The following is a 25,982-nucleotide window of genomic DNA, read 5'->3' on the forward strand; positions in this document are numbered from 1 at the left end:
ATGGCAAATGGGCAGAGGATTCAATGCAACCTTGGTGCCCATTTGCCACTTTAGTGTCTTGTTCAGTGCCCCTACGATGCCCATTTGCCATTTATTACCCATTTATTGTTCTTCTGTAACAAAGGGTGCTAAAGGGGCAGTAAATGGCAAATATGCATCAAGGGGGCACTGAACATAAGGACACTAAAGGGGAAATAAGTGGAAACTGGGCACCAAGGTGGCACTGAATTGACACGGTTAATAAATGGCAGATGGGCACATTGTTCAGTTCCTCCATAGTGCACATTTACCATTTGTTGCCTGTTTAGACCCTGTACACATTACGTTAAAGGGGTTAAAAGAAATTCTGTTGAAGTAGTAGAGGAGAAGTTAAAATAAAAAAAAAGAACTTATACTTACCTCTCTCTTCCCAGACATTCCTGCGTCACCCCTATTCACTGTTTGTATACAGAGCAGCTGCAGCGGTGATGTACTGTCGACGTGATGTCACCACTGCAGTCGCTCTGTATACAAACCGAGAACAGAGGGGACAGGAGCCCCCAACGCAGGAACGTCTGGGAAGAGAGAGGTAAATGTGGGCTGCGTTCTTATTTTAACCCTTTCAGGCCCGAGACATTTTTTGCTTTTTCATTTACGTTTTTCACAACCCGCCTTCCTAGAGCCATAATTTTTTTTTTTTTTTTTCGTCGATAGAGTGGTGTGAGGGCTTATTTTTTGCGGCATGAGTTGTAGTTGCTATTGCCACCATTTAATGTACCATCTAATGTACTGGGAAACTGAAAAAAATTCTTTGTGGGCTGAAATTGGAAAAAAAACCAACTGATTCCTCCATTGTTTTTTGGGTTTCAATTTTACGGCTTTCATCGTGCGGTAAAAACGACAACTTTATTCTGCGGCTCAATACGATTACAGTGATACCAAATTTATAGATTTATTTTTAATATTTTAGTACTTTTACAAAGAAAACCATTTCTTAAAAGAAATAAATTCTTTGTTTCAACACATTCTGAGAGATATAACTTTTTTCATATTTTCGTCTATTAAGCGGTGTGAAATAAGGTGCGTTTTTGGCACATTTTCGGCGCGTTTTACGTGCCAAAGAATTGACCAGACTCTTCTTTATTTTACATTACACATTTTTAAACAAAACGCGTCGTATGCACTAACGGCGCACTATACCATTGATGTCAATGGGAAGCTTAAATCAAGAATTTTTGACGCATTTTTCGGCGTGACAAATGCATAAACAAAAGCAATACAAACAAAAGCACAAATGCCCACAATACATAACAATGATAAAAGGAGTGGGGAGCACCAAAGGGCAATTCCGCACAGGGCACCCTGTAGCCGAAGGCTGGCCCGGTTTGTAATAACAGAATGAGTCCAAAATTTGTACCGATGTGCTGGATATTTTTGGGCACTGTTTGGGTGTAGCGGTCATATTTGACAAATCGTAAAAAACAGCTCAATGCCAAAGCACATAGGTCATCTCATCACTGTTCACTTGTGCTAGTTACATAGGTTGAAAAAAGAGACACAGGTCCATCAAGTTCAACCTCTCTCAACAAAGTGACTGTCATTCATTGCTTGATTAATTATAACCCTCAATTCGTCAGTAAATAAGCAACTAGCTTTTTTTTTTTAAATGCTGACATAGTATCTGCCATCACTACCTCATGGGGTAGGGCATTCCATAGTTTGACTACTCTAACTGTAAAGAACCCTCTCCTGTATTAAGGTCTGAAACGTCTTTTCTTCCACATGCAATGGATGTCCCCTGGTCCTTTGTAGATGCCTTGGAAGGAACAGATCATGTGCTAGTTCTCTGTATTGACCACACATATACATATACGTGTTAACCACTTAACGACCGGCGTATAGTCTTTTTACTTCGGCTGTTAGGGGTAGTTCTTCTGAAGCGCCGCCTTTTCACGTCGGCACTTCAAAAGAAGTTATCCCCTCGTCGGGCGAGGTGCTCCTGAGGCTGTTGCCAACAGCCTCGGGCTTCAGGGCATTGATCAGAGACCACTAGCAGTGGTCTCCAATCATGTTTAATCCCTCAAATGCGGCGCTCAAAAGAGAGTGCCGCATCGGACTGGTTTTAGTGGGAGGGGGCTCCCTCTCTCAGCACACTGGCATCCCGCAATGAAATCGCGGGCTGTGGATTGTTTCTATGGCAGCCTGGGGGCCCCCAGGTCTGCCTTTAGTAAATGCCTGTTAAGCCATGCCAGAGAAGAATCACAGGTTTTTATCTCTCTTTTTATACACCCTAAAATCCTATTTTCTTTTGCAGCTGCTGCTTGACATAGAGTGCTGCTTAGCTTATTTGTTACCAGAGTACCCAGGTCCTTCTCTTGTTCGGTTATTCCCAGATTTATTCCATGTAATGTATATGAATTAATGCTACTATTGCGTCCTAGGTGCATTACTTTACATTTATCAACATAAAATTTCATCTGCCACATGTTTTTGCCTATGCTGCCAGCTTATCTAGGTCTTTCTGTAATATTTTATAGTCCAGTTGAGTTTTAAGTATCCTATAAAGTTTTGTGTCGTCAGCAGAAACTAACACCTTCCTATCAATCCCATCCACAAGATCATTAATAAAGAGATTAAAAAGAATTGGGCCTAATACCGATCCTTGTGATACCCCGCTGCAGACTTCAACCCATTTTGAGTAAGTTCCATATAGAACGACTTACTGAGCTATGCATATATCTATCTTGACTCTATTCTACAGGAGTATGACACAGAGATATACTATATGGCTTAAAGTAAGTAGACACCCATTATAATTATTTAGTTAAAGGGGTTTTCCCACCAGGGACATTTATGACATATCCACAGGATATGTCATAAATGTCAGATAGATGTGGGTCCCACCTTTGGGACCCGCACATATCTCGGCCACTTCCGGACTTTATGGTCGGGAATTATGAAAACAGCGTAGCTTGCGGAGCTACGCGGTTTCCCTAAGTCCCATAGTAGTGAATGTCAGTTACGGAAGCAGGGTAGCCTGTGCGCTTCGCTGTTTCCGTAACTACTATTCAGTTCTATGGGACTTACGGAAACAGCGTAGCTCAGCGAGCTACGCTGTTTCTTTCTTTATGTTCGGAATTCATCTGCTTCAGCCACAAAACAGAGCGGCAGAACGGGGTTTAGGTGGCCCTGTTCTAGAAATAGATGTATCTATCTGACATTTAAGACATATCCTATGGATAAGTCATAAATGTCCCTGGTGGGAAAACCCCTTTATGGCAGCTCAAGGGACAAATATGGGTTTGGTGGATGCCAGGAGAACGCTACCTGCCAGAATGCATAGTGCCTACTGCAAAATTTAGTGAAGGAGGGATAATGGTCTGAGGCTTTTGCTCTTGGTCTGGACTAGGCCCCTTATTTCCAAAGAAGAGTAATATTAATGCTACAGCATACAAAGACATTTTAAACAACTGTATGCTTCCAAACTTGTGGCAACGTTTTAGGGAAAGCCCTTTCCTGTTCCAGCAAGACTGTGCCTATGAGCACAAAGCGAGGTCCATAAAGATATGGTTGGGCGAGTTTGGTTTGGAGGAATTGGCTGCACAAAGCCCTACCCTCGATCCCATCGAACACCTTTAAAAAGGCACAAGGTTTCACAAAAAAAGAACAAATACATCAATAGACTAGTCACATTATGCAGAGAAATTCTCTATCTAGCGCTCAACGCCCAACCAATAAGGATTGCAAAGTATACACAAATCCATAGGTATACAATCCTTTGTAAATCAATGCTAATGGGTAACCAAGTGGAGATGTCAATGGATCACCAAAAGGCTGCCGTAATAAAAAGTGCTAATGTGCCTTGGATCTAATTCATTCACAGTGGTAAGTATAACACTGACGCGTTTAGTATTGCAAGGACTTTCTCAGGGTGCTAGAATCCTGAGGTCTGTGACTGTTAAGATATTTGCTGCTATACTGAAGACGCCTTGGAGGTTGTACTTATATGCGCAGCGGGACAGTAAGTCCGTATTTGAGTGGCGATCTTTGAAATGCAATGGCATATCATGCCCTTATATTGTGGCCAATTCATTTGATATACGCTCCAGGCATCTCTATTTATTATAGCTGCGATTGCTTTGCCATCGAGGCCATCTTAACCCTTTCCCTCTTTTGACCTTCCCAACAGAGCCTTATTTTTCAAATCTGATGTTTCACTTTATGTGGTAATAACTTCGGAATGCTTTTACCTATCCTAGCGATTCAGAGTTTGTTTTCTCATGACACATTGGACTTTATGTTACTGGCAAAATTTGCTCAATACATTCAATATTTAAAGAGGCTTGGTCACCAGTTTATAACTGCCTTATATTCTACCTAATCTAATAGGCGCTTTAATGAAGATAAGTAATGTGTTTTTTTGTTTTTTTTTTAAACTTATATTTTTGACAAAGTTATGAGCATTTTAAGTGTTATGCAAATTTGTTCTTAATGCCCAAGTGGGCATAGTAAAGAGAAATGTATGACCATGACCAATCAGCATCATACACTTCTCTTCATTCATGTCTAGCTTAATCCACAGCACGATCTCACGGGATCATGCTGTGCCGTCACTCCCGTAGTTCCTTCACACAAGCAACGGGAATATGACCAGACATCGCCTCCATTTAAAATGCTCATAACTTTGTAAAAAATAAACTTTTTTTTAAAAAAAACACCACATCACATATCTACATTAAAGCGCCCATTAGATTAGGTAGAAGATAGCCGCTTTGTGAAAATCACAAAAAAAGTTATCAGAAAATTGCGAAAAATTGCTTATAGGCAGTTATACCACACAAAATTGTTGCTAATTAACATCCCCCATATGTCTACTTTAGATTGGCATTGTTTTTTGAACATCCTTTTATTTTTCTATGACATCACAAGGCTTAGAACTTTAGCAGCAATTTCTCACATTTTCAAGAAAATGTCAAAAGGCTATTTTTACAGGGGCCAGTTCAGTTCTGAAATGACTTTGAGGGCCTTATATATTGGAAACCCCCAATAAGTCACCCCATTTTAAAAACTTCACCCCTCAAAGTTTTCACAACCGCATTTAGAAAGTTTCTTAACCCTTTCACAGGAATTAAAGCAAATTAGAGGTGAAGTTTACAAATGTCTTTTTTTTTTTTTAAGGAAGTCATTTTTAATCAATTTTTTTTGTAACACAGAAAGTTTTACCAGAGAAATGCAGCTCTATATTTATTGCCCAGATTCTGCAGATTTAGTAAATATCCCACATGTGGCCCTAGTGTGGTAATAGACTGAAGCACCGGCCTCAGAAGCAAAGGAGCACATAGAGGATTTTGGGGGCTTTTTTTTATTAGAATATATTTTAGGCACCATGTCAGGTTTGAAGGGCTCTTGCGGTGCCAAAACAGTGGAAATCCCCCAAAAGTGACCCTATTTGGGAAACTACACACCTCAAGGAAATTATCTAGCGGTATAGTGAGCATTTTGATCCCCCAGGTTTATTGCAGAAATTATTGGAAGTAGGCCGTAAAAATTAAAATGTTAATTTTTTTTCAAAGAAAATGTATGTTTAGCTACCGTAATTTTTTTTTCATTTCCACAAGGACTAAAAGAGAAAAAGCACCACAACATTTGTAAAGCAATTTCTCCCGAGTAAAACAATACCCCACATGTGGTCATGAACGGCTGTTTGTACACACAGCACGGCTTAGATTTGAAAGAGCACTATTTGGCTTTTGGAGATCACATGGAGCAGGAATGATTTGCGGAGGCCATGTTGCATTTGCAAAGCCCCTGAGGGGACAAAACAATAAAAACATCAAAACAGTTACTCCATTTAGGAAACTACACCCCTTGAGGAATTCATCTAGGAGTGTAGTGAGCATTTTGACCGAACAGGTGTTTCATAGAATTTATTAGAATTGGGCAGTGAAAATAAAAACAATCCCTTTTCTTCAATAAGACGTAGCTTGACATCCAAATTTTTTATTTTCTCAACAAATAAAGGAAAAAAAGAACCCCAACATTTGTAAAAGCAAATGCTGTTGGGCACAGGGGGCTCAGAAGGGAAAGAGCGGCATTTGGCTTTTGCAGTACAGATTTTGCTGGATTGGTTTCTGGTCGCTATGTCGCATTTGTAAAGCCCATGTGGGACCAAAACAGTGGAAACCCCAAAGAAGTGACCACATCTTGGAAACTACACCCCTCCATGCATTTACCTAGGGGTGTAGTGAGCATGTTAACCCTGCAGTTGTTTGGCAGAAATCAGTGTGCACTCGACAGGACTTTTCCATAAATGATTGCGCTGCGGATGGTGCAAAGTAAAAATTAAAATTTTTCCCTAGATATGCCATTTCAGTGGCAAGTATGTCATGCCCAGCTTATGCCACTGGAGACATACACCCCAAAAATTGTTAAAAGGGTTCTCCCGGGTATGGCGATGCCATATATGTGGAAGTAAACTGCTGTTTGGGCACGCTGTAGGGTTCAGAGAGGAGGGAACACCATTTGGCTTTTGGAGTGTGGATTTGCGTGGTAGTAGATTTGTTTGAATATGGCGGTGTTTCCGTTTATAATGTGGGGGCATATGTGAGCTGGGCAGAGTATATCAGGGGCATAGTCAGGTAGTATAATAATTGGGTTATTATAAAAACAGTAAAATCCTTTCTGCACAGGCCAGTGTCGCACTGCTAAATTTCCTTCCTTATCCCCCTTTTGGTCCACACTCCGCACCTTCCCAGTTTGGGGAATTTTGCTGGGAAAGTGTTGTCCTGGTATAATAAGGGCACCCTCGCTTCCAGCAGATATGTTTGGGCCCTCCCCTTCCTGGTTCCCTAAATTTTAGGGCCTTGATAATTCGCCTCATGAAAAAGAAGAAATGTTCCCCTCGGGCCGGCACAACTGCATATTTTTTTTATTTCCTAACTTATTGGAGCCATAACCAATTTTATTTTTTCATAGACGTAGTGGTATGAGGGCTGTTTTTTTGCGGGACGAGCTGTAGTTATTATTGGTACCATTTTGGGGTACATGAGACTTTTTTGATCACTTTTTATCTTATTTTGTGGGAGGCAAGATGATACAGCGTTCACCATGCGTTATAAATTACATGTTAACTTTATTCTGCGGGTCAGTCAAATTCCGGCGATACCTAATTTATAGCACTTTTTATGTTTTACCACTTCTTGCACAATAAAATTACTTTTGTAAAACGAATGTATTTTTTTCTGTCGCCAAGTTGTGAGAACCATAAAGTTTTAATTTTTCCGTCGACGGAGCTGTATGAGGGCTTGTTTTTTGCGAGACTAGCCATAGTTTTTATAGGTACCATTTTTGGATACGTGCAACTTTTTGATCATTTTTTATTCCAATATCTGTAGGGCAAAGTGACCAAAAAAAACAGAAATTCTGGTATAGTTTTTGGAGTTTTTTTTTTTTTTACGCTTTTCACCGCGTGGAATAAATAACAATAATTTTTATAGCTCAGGCCGTTACGGTCGCGGTGATACCAAATATGTATGGTTTATTATTTTTTTTTTCAATAATAAAGAACTTCATAAGGGAAAAGGGCGATTGTGTTTTATATTGATATGTTTTAAAACTTTTGTTTTTCTTTACACTTTTTTCTTGAAGGTCCAACTGTCCTTTTTTTTCTAATACATTGCACTACCTATGTAGTGCAATGTATTAGATCTGTCAGTCATTCACGGACAGCAAGCCGATTAGGCTTCGCCTCCAGGCAGGGCCTAATCGGCTTCCGTAATGGCAGAGCAGGAGGCCACTGTTAGGCCTTCTGTTGCCATAGCAGCAGTCGGCAGCCCTGATTGCATGGGAGGGCTGCCGATCTGCTAGCAACCTCTAAGATGCAGTGATTACTTTCGATCTCTGCAGCTAAGGGGTTAACGGCAGGGATCGGAGCTAGCTGCGGTTCCTGCCGTTACTGGTGGATGTCAGCAGTAACATACAGCTGACATCCACCGCCGATGACAACAGGTGAGCTCCTGAGCCAGCGCCATCTTGCCGTCGGCTACGGAAGCCTTTCAGGCTACTCCTCCGGGCATTTAATGGGTTATTGGCGGGGATCTAAGCTAATTTCGGTCCCGGCATTACAGCCGGATGTCAGCTGTAATACACCGCTGACATCCGGCGATGGCACTGACTCAGCTTCTGAGCCGGTGCCATGCATTTGTCATATGGATACGGCAAAATGCGGGAAGCACTAGCTTTCCATGACGTATTCATACGACCAATGTCGACAAGGGGTTAAACATGATATTTGGATCTACTGTATAATTGTAGAATTATGAGATGATTGACAACCTATGAGAAATATCTATCTACTGTACATATATTTGCAATACCGATGTTTCACTGATATACTTAGAACTGTGACTGAATTCGGTCCAACACACATTAACACCTTTTATTACGGAGGGATTTTGGTGAACAATTGACATCTCCCCTTGGTTATCTATTGCCGTGGATTTACAAATGATTGTATAGATATGGATTTATGTACGACTGCACTATATTGACACTAGGACGTTTAAAATATGAATTTGTGGATGAAATAGAATATATTTTTATACTTCCCAGTTAGAACGCTCTATTACGTACCCAGCATAAGGCTCTGGTTTTGTACCCAGCATAAGGCTCTGGTTTTGTACCCAGCATAAGGCTCTGGTTTTGTACCCAGCATAAGGCTCTGGTTTTGTACCCAGCATAAGGCTCTGGTTTTCATGACCTCATGAATGCTCTTTTGGCTGAATGGGCACAATTTCTCATAGGCACATTCCAAAATCTTGTAGAACGCCTTCACCGCAAAACGGGTCCAACCTAATGTAAACAGCCATGGTTTTGGAATGTCCAACAAGCTCATATAGGTGTGGCGGTCAGGTGTCCACATACTTTTGGCCATACAGTGCATCAGATATCAGTTATTGGATTACTTTTTATTCTCACTTCTTAGCTGGTATACGTGCCAAGTTCCAGTGGCAATGATGCTTTTATGAAGATTTGCACTGAAAAGAACCAATATAAACAATCTAAACAACAGACTAAAATGTACTCATCTATGCATCCCAGATCTGATATAGAACACCTGCAACTTTTCCGATCCAGACTATGAAATGGAGCCTTTTTATTTAATACATAGATTATAAAATCCTGGCTTTGAAAAATTCTAAACAAAGGAAAAACGAACAACTAAAATACATGCAGAATTGTCACTATTGTACAGAGGGTTAATGTGACATATACATTTAAGGCCTTCTGGAAAGCAAAGTGCAATCTCAGCTAGGACATTCCTTCATAGGAGCTTATCTTGTGTCCTCTACTTCTAGTGACAGCTGGCAAACTAGCAGCACAAATCCGCTGCTAAGTGCTGAGCTGAGAGATCTGACCCTCCCCCTTTACCAGCAGGGAGGGGCACCCAAAAATTCCTCCTGCTTTCCTGCTGAGGCTGCTGCAGCATGCACAAAGTGAAAGGGACAAAGTTGTTGATTTTTGCTCGAACAAAAGAATATTTTTGTTGACGTTACAGAATTCACAAGTCCTCTCGTCAGGCTTTCTCCATCTCAAGCCTGGTGTGATAGAACACAACCTTATAATACCCAACCTGATAATACACAACCTGGTAATACACAACCTGATAATACACAACCTGATAATACACAACCTGATAATACACAACCTGATAATACCCAACCTGGTAATACCCAACCTGGTAATACACAACCTGGTAATACACAGCCTGATAATACACAACCTGATAATACACAACCTGATAATACCCAACCTGATAATACACAGCCTGATAATACACAGCCTGATAATACACAGCCTGATAATACACAACCTGATAATACCCAACCTGATAATACACAGCCTGATAATACACAGCCTGATAATACACAACCTGATAATACACAACCTGATAATACCCAACCTGATAATACACAACCTGATAATACACAACCTGATAATACCCAACCTGATAATACACAGCCTGGTAATACACAACCTGATAATACCCAACCTGGTAATACACAGCCTGATAATACACAGCCTGATAATACACAGCCTGGTAATACACAACCTGGTAATACCCAACCTGGTAATACCCAACCTGATAATACCCAACCTGATAATACCCAACCTGATAATACACAACCTGATAATACCCAACCTGATAATACACAACCTGATAATACCCAACCTGATAATACACAGCCTGATAATACACAGCCTGATAATACACAGCCTGATAATACACAGCCTGGTAATACACAGCCTGATAATACCCAACCTGATAATACACAACCTGATAATACCCAACCTGATAATACACAACCTGATAATACACAACCTGATAATACACAACCTGATAATACACAACCTGGTAATACCCAACCTGGTAATACCCAACCTGGTAATACACAACCTGGTAATACACAGCCTGATAATACACAGCCTGATAATACACAACCTGATAATACACAGCCTGATAATACACAGCCTGATAATACACAACCTGATAATACCCAACCTGATAATACACAGCCTGATAATACACAGCCTGATAATACACAGCCTGATAATACCCAACCTGATAATACACAACCTGATAATACCCAACCTGATAATACACAGCCTGATAATACACAGCCTGATAATACACAGCCTGGTAATACACAGCCTGATAATACACAGCCTGATAATACCCAACCTGATAATACACAACCTGATAATACCCAACCTGATAATACCCAACCTGATAATACACAACCTGATAATACACAACCTGATAATACACAACCTGGTAATACCCAACCTGGTAATACCCAACCTGGTAATACACAACCTGGTAATACACAGCCTGATAATACACAGCCTGATAATACACAACCTGATAATACACAGCCTGATAATACACAGCCTGATAATACACAACCTGGTAATACACAGCCTGGTAATACACAGCCTGGTAATACACAACCTGATAATACCCAACCTGATAATACACAGCCTGATAATACACAGCCTGATAATACACAACCTGGTAATACACAGCCTGGTAATACCCAACCTGATAATACACAGCCTGATAATACACAACCTGGTAATACACAACCTGATAATACCCAACCTGATAATACCCAACCTGGTAATACAAAACCTGGTAATACACAGCCTGATAATACACAACCTGATAATATACACAACCTGGTAATACACAGCCTGGTAATACACAGCCTGGTAATACACAACCTGATAATACCCAACCTGATAATACCCAGCCTGATAATACCCAGCCTGATAATACACAGCCTGATAATACACAACCTGATAATACACAGCCTGATAATACACAACCTGATAATACACAACCTGATAATATACCCAACCTGATAATACACAACCTGATAATACACAACCTGATAATACACAACCTGATAATACCCAACCTGATAATACCCAACCTGATAATACCCAACCTGGTAATACCCAGCCTGGTAATACCCAGCCTGGTAATACACAGCCTGGTAATACACAGCCTGGTAATACACAGCCTGGTAATACACAGCCTGGTAATACACAGCCTGGTAATACACAACCTGATAATACACAGCCTGGTAATACACAGCCTGGTAATACCCAACCTGGTAATACACAGTCTGGTAATACACAACCTGGTAATACACAACCTGATAATACACAACCTGATAATACCCAACCTGATAATACCAAACCTGATAATACCAAACCTGATAATACCCAACCTGATAATACCAAACCTGATAATACCAAACCTGATAATACCCAACCTGATAATACACAACCTGATAATACACAACCTGATAATACCCAACCTGATAATACACAGCCTGGTAATACACAGCCTGATAATACACAGCCTGATAATACACAGCCTGATAATACCCAACCTGATAATACCCAACCTGATAATACACAACCTGGTAATACCCAACCTGGTAATACACAGCCTGATAATACACAGCCTGATAATACACAACCTGATAATACACAAGCTGAGAATACACAAGCTGAGAATACCCAACCTGATAATACACAACCTGGTAATACACAACCTGGTAATACACAACCTGATAATACACAACCTGATAATACACAACCTGATAATACACAACCTGATAATACACAACCTGATAATACCCAACCTGATAATACACGGCCTGATAATACACGGCCTGATAATACACGGCCTGATAATACACGGCCTGATAATACACGGCCTGATAATACACGGCCTGATAATACACGGCCTGATAATACACAACCTGATAATACACAGCCATCCCACATGAGCCCCTGCAGAACGAGAAAGCTGAATATGCACAAACACTGCATGTACAAAGCTCCAACACTGCGGGCACCCCAAACGATCTGGTGTCTCTGCTTCATTACAGAGCTCCTGGGTCCCATCTCAAATACCAATATTAGGGCGTTTCATGAATAGAAATTCCACATAAGAGTTGTCTTTTTTGGTATGTGTACCTTTAGCAGAAGTCGTCCGATAGTCGGTAGTACTTGACGATCGGCCCTTACACGAAAGATCGTTCCACACTGAAAGATCGATGATTCTTCATGCGGTGTCATGAACCATGTATGGCCATAACGGCCAAAATGGGCTAAAACGTGTACGGCTGACGATTGTTCATTCAACAGTTGTTCAACTATCAACCCACATCGATCTAATGCGTAGCCACCTTTAACATTAAACTTTGTTCCGGAAAGAGGCCTGAAAGCCGCCAAATCAAGAATGCCACTTACAAGTACAAAACGTAGTCTTGCAATTAAGTCTTGTTGTAACCTGTCATTTACTGCGTAATCTCGTTGTAACCTGTAATCTACAGCGTAATCTCGCAAGATTACGCATCCTCTGCTGTAACTACCATAGACAGAGTAACGAAGTGCAGAGATTGTGAATAGACATCCTGTGGAATGTCTATTCACTGTCTAAACACTTCAGTATTGTTAATGTGTTAGTATAAGACAGCACATAAGGATCTAGCAGGATCCCTATGCGCTGTGTAAATTAATGGAGAGGAGTGCATGATGCTGATTGGTCAGCGTCATACACTCCCCTGTACAACGCCCACTTGGTCTAAAGTAAAAATACGCCCACTTGGGCATTAAGCAACTCATTAGCATAAATCAAAAAATTGCTAATAAAGTGGTGAAAATAGATCATTTTATTAAATAAAAAGCATTACTGTCACCTACATTATAGCGCCCATCTCCTTATGTAGGAGACAGGGCACTTATAATGTGGTGACAGAGTCTCTTTAAGCCTACGTCAGCACGCACATAAATCCCCAAAACTGAAGAGAACAAAAATCTCCAAGATGCCAGTAAACGTTTATGTCACGAAAGCAACAAGTGGCCTTATGCGCAGGGGGTGATTACATGTGTAACTGCTCGTCTCACCCCTTACGTAGAAGAAAAAAAATAAAAGACCCCCTAAATATGACGAACACATATCCTAAATAAGGTGGGGGGTTATAACAAAGAAAAGTTTCTGTATCACCCCCTGGGATCACTGGAAGGCTGTACAGGGGGGAGAGGACAGCGACAGGCTGTGATCTTTCTTCCTGCCCCTCCACAAGCAAAGCTCTCATTTTCTTGGCATCTAACAAGTGCTGCTCCCCAAATATTGCACCTAGAGTTTGGACCATGGTGTCAATTGAAAGCTTTAAAATGATACCAGTATCAGAGCTCGGTCCCTTATATTCTAGTCGTGACAACCTTTGAAGCTATGACGTATAACATACATCCATTGCAATGAAAAAAAAGGGCCGGTGTGCCTGTAATTCTGCCGTATTAGCTCGAATTGAATAAATGGTAATATTTTACATACATAATATATAAAAAGAACAAATAAAAAAACGAAACTTCATATTCATCTGTGAACGTCAAACAGTATGTGCGCTGAACCATGAACATACTAGATTGTTTGATATTATTTATGGAATTACACATGGAAATATAAGCAGTTGCACTATATAAACCTGTGTGGGTGACGAATTAGGTGGCAAAACTAGAGTCGGGCGTTTTTAATAACGCAAGTTCCACGCGGTTTTAAATTGTTTGATATATGAACACTTGCTTCTGGATTTGCGAGTATAATTAAAGCAGATCTGTCAGCTGAATATTTTGCTCTAGGTAAGAGCTGTATATTATAGAGACAGGGCCATTCTCCTACTAGCCAAAACGGCCCAAAAAATATTCCGCCGTCTGGCCAAAATGAGCGAACAAACACTACACCGGACTCAGTTATAGCGTCAGGAGTGACTCCTCATGAAACCACTAGATTCATAGCTTGGATTCCGCTGGATCTTTTTGTGCCGTTTTGGCTAATGGGAGAACAGAGTTGTCCCTGCAACATGCCCTTACCAAAACTCATGATTGTTTGATCAGATTGGAGGAGAATTGGCTGATCTTCCCTCTACGCTTTAGAATACCAGGAGAGCGCACCTAATATTAAAATGTATTCATTTTGGATAAGTGGACATTTTTAGGGTTGCTGCATCTGGGTCCATTACTTATTTGTGTGCGTGGACGGGTTATTTTGTTTTATTGTTGATAGTGCTCATTGAATGTTGACCGCGATTTCTGCGATCGTCTGTTTGAGGCAGCGTGCCGTCTGAGGAATGAAGGATCAGACAGGTCGGATTCCAATATGCTTGATCCTTTATTACCACAGAAGATAAGTGCTGACAGAAGAGCCTGACCCAATCCCACTCTCTATATTTACGGGGGAGGGGGGGGGGGGTTGGTTGCTTTTAGTTGCACAAGCCTTTGTCTGACAGCGATCTCATGTAAATTTAGGTGTAAAGTTTAACTAAACCTTTTAAAAAGTTATGACACGTCATAGTAACATGTCATAAGTTCTGATCGGTGGGGGTCCGAGCACTGAGACCTCGACCGATCGCCAAAACAAAAACGGCAGAAGCGCTCGGGTGAGTGCTGTGCCGCTTTGTTTCTGATCGGCTTTCTTTGGAGCGGTGTACGGGCTCAATAGAAAATCTATGAGTCCATACACTGCTCGTTCACTGCAGAAACAAAGCACTTACCCGAGCGCATCTGCCACTTCATTTTAGTGGGGGTCTCAGTGTTCGGACGCCCACCGATCAAAAAGTTCTGACATGTCACTACGACAAGACAAAACTTTTTTAAAAGGTTCAGGTACACTTTAAAGCTAGACATCCACAAGTTACCAATAAAATGGCTTTATCAGCAATCCACACAGTAAGCGTTCAGTAACAAGCTCAGAATATATTTTTATCCATTTAATACATAAAGTGGTCATTTACAGTGTAGCTAAACGTTTGACAACTTCTGACATGTCATAGCGCTCAGCCGCTTCGTGTCTGTTTGGCTTTTTCCGGTAATAAATGTATCGGCGTACGGGCTCAATAGAAAGTCTACGAGCCCGTACTCCGATACATCTGCTTTCTGGAAAAAGCCGAATAGACACGAAGCGGCTCAGGGCTCGGACCCCCACCAATCCAAAATTCTGACATGTCAGAAGTTTGTCAAACGTTTAGCTCCACTTTAACATTCTCTTCTGACAGGTCTCTTTGTTATTGACTACATATATATATATACACACACACACACACACACACACACACGTTCAGTTTAGCATCGCCTTATTCTTAAAGCATTGTTTTTAGTTCTAAACATCTGAATAAATGAACAAAGGAAATCTAGAATACCGTGAATAAGGAGGGAACTTTTTGATTCACCACAACAAAAGTACATTTTGTGGTGATTTTAAATGGTGGTCTCTGATGGACTTGTATGTTGTAGCTTACTTTGTGGACTGTATAACCTGAAATAAAAGCTCATTTCTAAGATACATCCTGCTAAAAAGAAAAACTTCTATAACATTTAGAAAACTGCATGCCAGGGTTTGTAAGATAAACAGGAAGAGAGGATATAAATGTAGAAATTGTGTAGCTTCATTGCCATTGAACTAATGCATGAATTTCTGAATTCCAGCAATCACTACATCCGAATCAGTAGTGTGAAAGTGCAGACTTCTATTTCTGTGAGTGCACGTGAAGGGTCCTGTGCTCACCAATTCTTAGGCCCTTTTCACATCTTCATCGGAGGCTCCGCTTGAAGCGGCAGATTCTGTCAGATTTGGATACAGCGGTGTCCTACCCGTCAAAGCAGAGGACACCACAGCCGAACCCGACGCACCCTATTATAAAAGCCAATGGGTCTGCTGGGCATAGGTAGTATCTGTCGTATGATGGATCCGGCACTGCGTTGTGGTTTCCATTATAAACTAAAACCACGATGCAGATGTGAAAAGAGCCTAAGTGGTAATATAGAACAGATTTTTGTAGCATAATCTGTATTGATGCAGCGTCATAACCGTATCAGCTGAAGACCAGGCTTGACCAAGCCCAATATACTTTTCATTACACTAACAAAACATGGTAAAACTGTTGCTGCTTCTAATAAGCCCAGTCAGTCCTCTCTGCCAGTCATAGGGAGCAGCGCTCTTAGGTGAACCTTCTGATGCCACCTTCGACCCGACTGTATCAGTGACCACTCTGTCTATGCATCTATCAGGCATAAAATGTCAGCACCAGTAGTGGCACTTGCAGGATTTCATATGCGGACTCCCAAGTGGCTCATGTGCCCTGATCCACCAACATTGTCAGCTCAGGCTCCAGCTGCCAGCTAGGAAAGGATAGTGGGCAGATTTCCAAAACTCATGGAGGCCTCCAGTTCAGGCCAATGAAACTTAGAGGGTACGTGGAGCATCATAAACCCAGCCTAGAGAACGCTATTAAGAGGGTCGAAACTTTTCATGCCTAACACTTATTTTAAAACAATGGTTATTTATATATTTGTTTTCTTTATTATTGTCAAACTAGAAGGTAGAAGGGTAGAGAAGACGAAGTCACGTGAAATGGAGCGGGGAGTACAAAAAAAAAATCCTGATCTGTCGACGGTGTATTTATATACATGGTAGGAGCGCTTTAAAAATAGTACAATTCAATCATTTTTCAGTCCTTTGTGTGCAGTGATCAGTGTGTACAATAAATGTTTTTATTCCTGTTGACATGGCTATTTCTCCTCTCTGTATTAGATATATTTTTTCACTTGTGATGTTTAATGCGTATGTAGCCATAGCAACCATAATATCCATTGTTTCCATTGCCGGTTTCACTTAAAAAAAACAGTGCACACCAGAAATCAGATTTAATTTAACAATTTACTTTTTTTTCGTGACTAAATATCTCAATTTAATAAGAAGTTTAGATCTATTAGGCCATTATTTGCCAAACATTCTCATAGCTCTGCAAGCGAATTAAGTATTCATGGAGTTGTATAGCGGAGGAACTGCCAAAATAAGATTTAATACTTGTGCCTGCGTTACAAATTGGACAAAAGAGGGGTTTATAATCAAGTAACAAAACAAAGGGGATACAAGAAAAGTCAGGGAAGTAGTAGTGGTGGGCTCGGAGTTAAGCCAATTACAGATAAACATTGAAAAGACACGGAAGGTTTGAAAACTGAAGGCTGCAAATGGTTAAAGGGGAACTAAACTTTCAAACTTTTGACATTTCTGAGTGACATGTCAGAAGTTTTGATCGGTGAGGGTCTGGGTGCGGAGACCCTCACCAATCGCTAAAACAAAGCGGTAGAAGCGCTCGGGTGAGCCGCTTGATTTCTGATCGGCTTTTGTTGGAAAGCCAATGTAACGATGTACGGACTCAATAGAAAGTCTATGAGCCCGTACACCGATACATCGGCTTTCCGAAAAAAGCCAAACAGAAACGAAGCAGCTCAGTGGTCACACGAGCGCTTCTGCGGATTCGTTTTAGCAAATCGGTGGGGGTCTCCGTGCTCAGACCCCCACCGGTCAAAACTTCTGACATGTCACTATGACATGTCAAAAGTTTGTTAAACGTTTAGTTACACTTTAAATCATTCTTGATATTACAAAAAAAAATCTGAGCAAAAGGATCCTCTTCATTTAGACAAAAAACACAAAAATATTCAACATATGTATCCTTTAGTTCAGCTTACCTGTCATTTAGACTGGAACCACCCCCTCAAACGTGGTGATACATTTGTAGAAAATGTGAAATCTGGACATTATTTCCTAGGATGAAGAAACAAAAGAAAAAGTTAATATTTTACTTATGAAACTGCGGGATCAAGTAAGACATATTGCATGTATACCTAATCTAGAAGCATCACGGAAACGGACTACACAACACTTTCAAGGAGTTTAGAATCTGTCCTGGTCATGTGATGGACACACAGGTGCATGACTCGTTACAGTTAGTCATCAGAGCTGTGTCTTGTAAGAAGCCATTCACCTGTGTGGTCACCACATGACCGGGACGGAATTGTATCCACTGGAAGTAAACAATTAAGGTTAGGGTATATTCACACGGCTTATTTTCGGCCGTTTCATCTGCCCATTGATTTCAATGGGAAAAACAGCTAATGGTCTGATGGGTGTTTTTTTTTTACGCGGCCGTTTTTAAAAAAATGGCCGCGTAAAAAAAACACCCGCGGAAAAGAAGTGCATGTCACTTCTTGAGCCGGTTTTTATTGACTCTATAAAAAAAAAAGCCGTAAAAACCGCTGTGAAAAACGCGAGTTGCTAAAAAAACGGCTGAAAATCAGGAGCGGTTTTTAATTTTGTGTGTGCACATACCCTTACTATTGAATAACAGCAAGCAGAGATTGTGAGGAATTGATACAGAAAATATATTGAAAAATTGTATCACTTTTCATTATTTAACGAATGACCTTTATTTGCTGAATACCCTGTTAACCCCTTAATACAGAATGACGTACATGTATGTCATCTGCGTGGGCTAGGACCGACAGCTGGGCTCCCGCTTCAACAGCTGGGATTGGAGAGAACTCCGATCACGGACATTTAACCTCTCAATAGTGACCGCAGAATCAAAGTGGTTTGACAATGGCTGTTTGCCTATTAGGCAGAGACTAATGGATTGCACAGTATGATACTGACTATACCAAAGCTTTATATCCGTGATCAAACCATCGGATTGTGAATTCCCTAGTGGGACTAAAAAAATAATAATTGCACTGTAGTTTCAAAAAAAATGTTAGAAAATTTGATCAGTGGGGATCCAGATGGTGCCAAAACCCCCACCATCACTGAAATGAAGGGGCAGAAACGCTCAGCTGATCGCTCTGCACCTTCAGCTATGATCGGCTCTCCTCAGCCTGAAGGCTCATAGACCTATGTCAGCCCATCTACAGGCTGACGAGGAGAGCCAATCAAGTTCAGCGATTCTGCCCTTTCGTTTTAGCAATTGTCTCAGCACCCAGCCAATCCCTATGACATATCATACGCTTTATGAAAGTACAGTTACACCTTAAAGTTTATAAAAAAAAAAAAGATGTAGTACACAGTAAAAAAAAACTTTTTTTTCCCACAAAAAAATAATAAAAAAATTGTCACATGTTATTTAAACCAGACTACGTTGAAAAAAAAAAGTGTGACTTGGAATTAGGGATGCACGATGCATCGAAACTTCGATACTCTGCATCCCCAAACGGTTCGATACCGTTATTTCATGTATTTCGATACTTAGCTGTGCCGCCGCACAGCTCAGTATAGTAACACATGAGTGTATGAGAGCGGGGCTGCTGCTGTGTGATACAGTCATTGCCGCGCTCCCGAGTCCTGATAACAATTCTGCGCCGCCAGGTAGATGCGATGCGGCCGGCGCTGCACCAGTGAGCGGTGGCACTGAAAACAGAACAGGGCGGGCACACTGCAAAACACCCCCATGTTCTATCTTCAGCGCCTGACCCGCCGCTCATTAGTGCAGCACCGGCCGCATCCCCTCATGATGACCGCGCACGCACTTATGTCAGGAGCGGGGCAATGACGGTATTACACAGCCGCAGCCCCGCTCTATAACGGCGGAAATCAGAGAAACCTCTCATCACCGCCGTTATTCCCGTGAATGCTGCGATCAAAGCTGACTGCAGTGTTCAAGAGGAAGTGAGAAGGGGGGATGCCACTTAGATCGCATCACAGGGAATTCCTGTGACGCGATTGAGTGACATAACATATATAGGCAGACAGCCCAGGGTCCATTGAAGGACCCCAGGGCTGTCCTACCATATTTCCTGTTAGGGCATACTTAGGTATGTCCGAACAACTGCCTGTGTACTATCAGTACACAGGCTAATGTGCTGGCATATAGATATATATATATATCTATATGCCAGTACATTAAAGTTTAAAAAATAAAGTAAAAACAAAAGTAATGTTAAATTTAAAAAAATACACATACACATGAACCTTTTTTACAATAAACATTAAGTCTCAATACATAAAATATACACATATTCGGTATTGGCGCGGCCGTAATAACCTGCGCAGCAATTTTTTTGTATCATTTATGATGTGTGCGCTGTAAAAAAAATTAAATAAAAACGGCTTTCTATCACTTATTGGGGGGCACGAGGTGTGATGAATTTAACCTCCACGTTTCTCACATTAATAGTAATTAACCCATTATGACTGAGAAACATGATGGGGTTAATTACTATTAATGTGAGGCACGTGGAGGTTAAATTCATCATCACACCACGCGCCTCACATCACAAAATGGAAGAACTTCTTTTTTTTTTTTTTTAATTACAAAGTATCGAATTGGTATCGAAATCGCAATCCTACACAAAGTATCGGTATCGAAGTCCAAATTCTGGTACTGTGACATCCCTATTTGGAATGTGGAAACGCAAATGCAAAGTACTTTCTTTAATGTGTTTTTATTGTTCAAAAGTAGTAAAGCAAAAAAAAAACTATACATATTTGATATCGCCATAATCATACCGACCCATATAATAAAGGTAACATTTTATTTGCATCACACGGCAAAAATGTAAAATGCAAAAACAATGGCTGAATTGCTATTTTTTTCCATGTCCCCCTAAAAAGTTAAGTAACAAGTTATATGTACACGAAAATGATGGCGCACACAACAACCAAAAACTTTGTTCACCAAATCAGTCTAAAAGGGGCAATACACATTAGACCAAAATTGATGAAAATGGACTATTTCAGCCATGGTTGATAGTCAGATATAATTGGATGACAGACCGTGTTATCAGCCGTGTTAGAAATTTTCGCCCAATTGATATTAGTAGCTCGGTGTATATAGGTCACTTGGTCGATACTCGCCACTCGATACCAGCCCACAAATAAGGAGAGTCGTGGTGTGTATTATGTCATATTAATTTGTGAACCCATGGGTGGGCGTAAAATTCAACCTCATTATCATAACGTCACTTCCCGCAATACACCGGACATTACTCGCCTGGTGTACATGTATGACCACTTTAAACTGCAAGGCCAATATCATTCAAAATGTGCATGTGTACAGCGGCGTAATGGTAGTTTTCCAGACAAATTTTTATACAACAATCAACCAACTTTTATCTCATTTGCATAGCCACCTTTACAATACAGAGCTCTCAATTGTGAGTGGGTGGGAGTAAGGCGGCCGGCCCCATGCGTATGGCTGTATTTTGGCTCCGTACATCAGCCAAGATTTACAGATTTTTACTATGGCACCCATAGACTGGGGCTCTACCGTACCTTCGTACGACTCTAATTTCATTATTGAGGCAAACGGAGGTGGTCAGATATGGTACGAACCTGAAAGCTCAAACAAAATATGGCACTCTTCATTGGGTGCTATATTATGGGACTACCCTCCCCTAAAAGTATTGCATGGGGTGAATCGATATGCCAGGCTCGGTTTTGGTGAATTTATGACAGTAAAAGGCAAATTGATTCACTCTTATATGGAGTGCAAAACTAAAAACCAGGAAAATCGATTCCCTCTTTTCTAGTGACAACCAATCTGCTCTCACGGGGGTTTTACTCTATTTCGAGAGTCCTGAACCACAAATCTACCTAGTAATGCAGCGTAATTGTGGGGGGGGGGGGGGTAGGATTTCTCATTCTAGGACAACTCCAGATCCTTTGTTTACTGACGTGTCTGGTGATTTTATGGACTCTCGGACCCTCATCTAGTACGCAGTGCTTGTCAATTATTTGACTGTAGCATGGAGATAATAGACAAGTACATTAAGAGGCCAGGAAAAACAATCACTTTCCCTGAGAAGAAATGCGCACTATTTTCTTTATTCGGCAAACAGATGAAAATAAATATATTCAGCCGGCTGGCGTACAGAAATAGAACACAAACACTACACGTTTTTCTCAAGCACGACGTCCTGCAAGAGACGAGCTCAACACTCCACTCACTCTCTACTTATCTTCTTGATTTTTATATGCAGAGAGTCAATACTAAAAGAAAAACATTTATCTGTAGATCCCCAGATAACAAGAATCAACACGACGGGAAAATGTATACAAAGAATTTAGGTTCACTGTATTCTGCAGAGATAAAAATCCTTGTAAGGCTTAGTTCACATCTGCGTCAGGGCTGTTCCGTCAGAACAGGACCCTGAACAGACACAAACGGAAACCAGAGGTTTCTGTTTCCATCACCATTGATTTCATTGGTGACGGATCCGGTGCCAATGGTTTCCGTTTGTCTCAGTTGTGCAAGGGTTCCGTTGTTTTGACGGACTCAATAGCGTAGTCGTCTACGCTATTGCTTCCGGCAAAACGACGGGTCCAGTGCACAACAGAGACTAACGGAAACCATTGGCACCGGATCCGTCACCAATGAAATCAATGGTGATGGAAACAGAAACCTCTTGTGTCTGTTCAGGGTCCCGTTCTGACGGAAAGCCCCAATGGAATGCCAGAACGGGACCCCAACGCAGATGTGAACGAGGCCTAATTCATGTGTCAAGAGATACACTTCCCAGCTGCGATAAAAAGGACCGCAGGGTCCGTCTATATTAAAAAGGATCTCGGCACTTTGTATTCTCGGACACGTCACTGGAGGTCCCAGAACGTGGTACAGGGCTTAACCCATTTGGCTCTGGCTGGCCTGCTGGACAGGTAAATTAGTAGCCACAAGAGCTTTTTTTATTTATGCTCAAGCTATTTTATCACTTGGAAAAATCCAGATATAAGGTCGGCAAGCGCCAAAATGTCTCACTCCTGCACCACTTCACTCAGGACACCAGTGGGGACTTCCTGACCCCGATCTATGATATTTTTGGTTATGTTTAAAGCTGGCCATGGACTTAATTGACGAGGCCCTGTCTCCATGGCGACTTGCTGTCACCAAAGAGCCGCAATAAAATTATGGGACTACTGTGATGCAACCGCAATAGTTGCACATGGTAAAAAAAAATAGTGCAACCTTGCGCTGGTTCCAGATAATCCAACCATGTACATTTCTTCTTTACACAGTTAGGCCTTATTCACACGAACGTGTCCGTTTTGCACGCGTTGCAGTTCCGTGTGTCATCAGTGTTTGCTGCGTGGCTGCGTGATTTTCACGCATATACCAGCCTTATGACACGCGGTTTTCATGTTTAGAACAAGACATGAAGGAGGTGCTTTTATTTATTCCTTCATTTCTTAATCTACTGTTACGCGAATCACGCGCGACACATGGAAGTGCTTCAGTGTGCTGCGCGTGATTTTCACGCACCCATTGACTTCAATGGGTGCGTGATGCGCGAAAAACGGCCAAGTATAGGACATGTCGTGAGATTTACGCAGCGGACACACGCTGTGTGAAAATCACGGACTGTCTGAACGGCCCCATTCACTAACATAGGTCCATGTGATGTGAAACACGTTCGTGTGAATAAGGCCTTAATAAAAATAAAAGAGTTGGCTGAGGTAAGAGTCATCGTACTGTTTCCATTCGAGTTGCCCCCGTTTTCACGGATCCCTGTAGATTCCTGTCTTTCTAGGGACATGCGACATGCAGCCGTTGTTTTAACGGCCGTCACACAGACATATACTACATCCGTATTGATTAGGACAAAGGGGTAGTTCCTACAATTTTTTTGGGTCGTTTGGCGCGGATTCCAACAGTGAAACAGTGTTGGAAGCCGCTCCAAGAAACACCCCAAAGTGATTTCAATATGAGGCAGAGGCTTTTTTTCCCGAGCGGCTTTTGGGGGAAAAAAAACAAAAACGCATGCTCTTATTCATTGAACGGTTTCTGACTGATCGCCCATTAAATTAAAGGGGGGCATAAAAAACATGTGGCGCTTGTTTGGAGTGTTTTTTTTTGTGCCTTTTTTTTTTACCACCTGTTTTTGCATTATATTCAATGGCCGTGTTCCAAAAAAAATGCCACGACAAAAACTTCAAAAAATGCCGGCAATTCAAAATCTGCAAATGAAAAGATTTTTTCAAAGAACGCCGTGTGAATATAGCCTAATTGTGACTATAATGGCTAGGGAACAAATGACAGGTCAGGGGGACCAAATGTGGCAAGCAGGAGTCAAAATGGTGCACACTAGTTACTTATAGCAAAATAACATTTCATTCTGTCAGTTTATCATTTTGCGGATATCGGTGCACGTTTTTTTTTTTATCTACACGCAGATTCCGTCGTTTTTGCTAGACAAAATATTGCAAGAATGCAGCGCTATTGGTCTGGCAAAATGACAAACAACGTAACGGAAACCTGACGTAACCTATTAAAGTCAAAAGATCTCGTTGGGGGCCATTGGTGTCCATCATGCCACAGATCCTGCACTTTCGTTTTTCTCATTATTCTGTTTCTATGACGGAACAGAATAACAGAAAACCTAAAAGATAACACAATATGCAAGAACAAAAAAAGCAAAAAGTAGAATAATACATGGCCATAGGCGAGAACTACAGTGGAGAGGTGTTTGGTAGGGCTGGAGATGCAGGCGACGCTCTTCAATACATCTTTAAATCATGTAATATTCTGTCAACTTTAATAATCCAACACCTTGCCAGCGATATATTAAACTAGGCAGGAATTAAACACGGTCGGTTTTTGAAACCGGTTAAACAAAGGTTCGGTTACAGTAGCAAAGTTCTAGATTCATTGTCCACCTATAGCACCTGCGGTTTGCCCAGATCCCCACTTTATGAAATATACCTTCGTATTTTTGACATGATTTAAATAAACGATGGTGTGTCAATTTTTTTTTTTACAATGTATACAACAATTAGCAGGTCCGTGAACTGTAGCCGGGCTGACGGAGCAGCCATCATTTTATCATGAGACATAGAGACCAGGCTTAACACACTGAAGAGGTAGCCAAGGTAACAGAATAAGAGCAGCGCAGTAAACACTAGAACATTATGCAAGAGCCCTGGATTCAAGTATAGCAGAGCTGAGTGGAGAGGACAGGACAGGAGAAGAACCTTGAAAATGCGGCACAATTGCTGGAAACAAATTGTATTTAAATCTATGGCGGTTTCCGATCTGCAGTGATAATGTGGACAGTTTGTGGCAATGAAACTTACAGGATTTTTTTGGCAGATGAAGAGAAAGGACCATATGGTAGAGGGAGACTTCATTAAGTGGTTAATTTTTGCTCCCAGAAAAGCAACATCTTTTTCCCTGGTGTCTGCACGAGAAGGCCACTTTATGTGAGCTCCAAGGAAAAATGAAGATCATTGGTGGCCAATTATAAGCCTCCGCAACACAACAGTAATCCGAGGTGTTCTTGGTAACTAAGGCTAAAATTTAAGAAAATGAGCACAATAACGGATACCTGACTGAAAGCAACGGAACGTTTGCAGGATCCGCCAAAAAACGGACACTTTACTTCAGTTTTGTTTCTGGTTGGCAGTTATGCTCAGCTTTTAACAGATCCGTTTTTTCAGTATTTTTTTGGTTTATCTCTTTGTTATTTTCATTCTGCACATGTGCATTTAAAAAAAATTATCTGTTGAACCTAATGCATAAAGGGCTGCTCACATCTGCGTTGAAGGCTCCATTAGGGCCATCCGTCGCAGATCCGTCAGAAATTACTGGAAACAAAAG

General features: G+C 41.2%; 1 protein-coding gene across 3 annotated transcripts in view; it reads right to left on the bottom strand.

Annotated features, from left to right (window-relative positions):
- NCOA2 (nuclear receptor coactivator 2) overlaps positions 1-25,982 on the bottom strand; it is a 212,934-nt gene that overhangs the window by 95,049 nt on the left and 91,903 nt on the right. For all 3 annotated transcript variants that reach the window (XM_075826133.1, XM_075826140.1, XM_075826134.1), the window contains exon 2: positions 18,091-18,166. The gene's annotated coding sequence lies outside the window, so the exon portion shown is untranslated. The remainder of the gene's footprint in view (positions 1-18,090; positions 18,167-25,982) is intronic.

The sequence above is a fragment of the Rhinoderma darwinii genome, chromosome 5, assembly GCF_050947455.1.
Source record: "Rhinoderma darwinii isolate aRhiDar2 chromosome 5, aRhiDar2.hap1, whole genome shotgun sequence".
Lineage (NCBI taxonomy): Eukaryota > Metazoa > Chordata > Amphibia > Anura > Rhinodermatidae > Rhinoderma > Rhinoderma darwinii.